This window comes from Aplysia californica, unplaced genomic scaffold (genome assembly GCF_000002075.1).
Source record: "Aplysia californica isolate F4 #8 unplaced genomic scaffold, AplCal3.0 scaffold00432, whole genome shotgun sequence".
NCBI lineage: Eukaryota > Metazoa > Mollusca > Gastropoda > Aplysiida > Aplysiidae > Aplysia > Aplysia californica.
Window position 1 is genome coordinate 82,711 of NW_004797702.1, and position 2,752 is coordinate 85,462.

The following is a 2,752-nucleotide window of genomic DNA, read 5'->3' on the forward strand; positions in this document are numbered from 1 at the left end:
ACACACACACACACGCAAATCCACACACCTAGACAAGACACAAAAAGGGCGTAACTCAAGTCGGCCCATATTTCTCATCTCGCGACAAATTAACGCAACACTGCTTTGTGTTTTCATTACCCTGCCTTTATCACCATCGCCTTCCAGCACGCCGCTAATCCCCCACGACTTGGCGCACACAAATCTCCCGAGAAGGCGCCGGGCTGACATCAAAGAGGGCGCGACGGACGAGATAATCCGACGCTCTCAACGTGTCTTTCAAGCTTAATGCCAGCCTGCGTACCGTCTAGCTGCCTACCCAAAGTCCTGGGGGTTAAGTTTTCCATTTACGTCGCTCAACAGTGCGTTCCTCTCGAGCCTTGCGAAAAGCCCGGAATACACTTACTTATACAAGCTTCTTTTTTGTTGTTCAAAGTTTTATATATACAATGTCCAACCACGAGAGGATGAGGAGAGGTAAGTAAGGCCTATACTCCACTGGATCCGTGCGATCTCTCTACAAGTCACTGGGTCTGACTGACTTGTCTCGTTAGTTCAAGGTGTTGGGTTACACATACATCCGACTTACACAGTGGGTAGGAGGTCATTAACAGATACATGCAAACGGTGCGCGCTCGGACGCACACACACACACACACACACACACACACACACACACACACGCACGCACACACACATACACACACACACACTGAGAGGGGGAAAGACAAGAGGTTGAGAAAGATAGACAGACAGACAGGTAGACATAATAATATATATTCTAGTACTAGCTGGGTATCCGCTCGATGAACAGACTAGAGAGAATCGAACGTCAAGTCACTGTGGAACCAGTGTGCACTGCTTGTGAACGGAAGCCTCACTTGTTTACAATGGCGTCTTAGAAGACGGAGTTTCCCAAGATTAGATCTGAACGAAACGAAAAACTGAAAATTAAACTATAGCGACTTCAGACTCGTCAATATAACTGTGCACCCTTTAAATGATTCTCAACCACCGTTAATTTTCTCAAATTCGAAAGTTCTGTGGTTCAAAAGTGCAAGGCGACCAAAGAGACGAACTTTCACAAATATATAGTGAGTGAGAGAGAGAGAGAGAGAGAGAGAGAGAGAGAGAGAGAGAGAGAGAGAGAGAGAGAGAGAGAGAGAGAGGAGGGGGGGGGGGGTGGTGTTGAACAGCCAGCCGTCTCTATGACACTATATATGAGCTGCTTTACATGCTGCATGCAACGTCCACCATTATAATTATCCAGATTGTTATTATTCGCCAATATTCACGAGTGACCCCAAAATCAACATGTACCACTGTGAGCACAGATGGGGAGCACAAATACGTAAGCGATATAGTTCAGTAAACAGGTGCCCTTTACATTTCATTTAACAGGTGTGCGATACAGTTCAGTAAACAATTCTCGTTACAGCTCAGTAGACAGTTAAGTGGAACAGTCTATACAAGTTCTCACACCAAGCCTCTAAGTAACAGTCCATCAAGGGGTTGTGTCCTGTGTTTGTCTTTGAGACATGACAAACAGACGTAACTGTGACGACTATAGTGTGTGGCGTTTTACGGCACTTGTATCACAATTAAGTTGAAGAAGTGCCGAAGATTACAGGTGTAACATACACAAAAAAAGGAGGAGGGAAGATAGGGACGATAGATAGACGTTTGATAAGAAGGAACAAAGCACACCAAAACACCCACCAACCACCCACATGTAACGACTTCACAATACAAGAGGTCGAAAGTCTCTAAGCGTACTCTGTACGCATTTAATTTATGCAGACTCTTCGCCGGCGGAAGAGGACATTTGTAAGTCGTTCGGGTTTGTAACTCCGCCCTTTTCAACGCTCTAGGGTTTCTTTTAAGAGAGGAGACACATGCATTCCCTGTCCACGTCCACTAGGACTGCGACCTAGCCTTGAAATCGCCATCGAAATAAAGTACAGAACCGCGAGTACCGCAGCCCAGAGGAATACCAACTGAGCTAACAACGCCATGAAATGGAAAGTCAGGCCTATCCCGCACTAGCAGATGAACCAATTCTATGATATAGTTTTATAGAATGAGCGAAGGTTGTTTGTTTGTTTAAGGAGAAGTACATCGACACAATAATGGTCATTTATTGCGAAAAAAGCAAGACAGAAGTACAAGAGAGGGAAAGTGAAGAAGTAGGACCTACCAGTGACACCCTTCAACCACCCGTGTAGTACGAAGAAAGGAAAGAAAGTGGAATAAAAGGTAAGAAAGAAGGAATTTTTCAGGTGGGTTCGAACCCAAGGATGAAAAAAAGAATGCACGAAAAGAAAGAAGTAAAGAATGGATATCTGAAGAAGGAGACTGAATAAATCAAAAAAACGTTTAAATAACCACGGGAATAATCAATAAAATAACGCAGAAAATGATGAAAAAATGACAAAACGAAAACGTGAACGAAATGAACGAATGAAATAAATCATCAACGAAACAAAAAAAGAATAAAATTGAGAAAAAAATATAAGGGAATAAAGAGTCACTCTAGCACAGTCAGACTTGTTTTAGTTTTATTTACATGACATTGTAGTTTTAGTACGAGTTTTACGGCATTTGCAACACAATAAGGACATGCAAGTGCCGAAGAGTAGATGTGTTACAAGAGAGTAACATACACACAAAAAAGGGGGAGACGTTAGGGCGATAGATGTTTGATAGGAAAGACGGGGCAAACTACACCAGAGCACCTGCCGGCCACCTACTGTCAATCTTGGTTGAACACCCC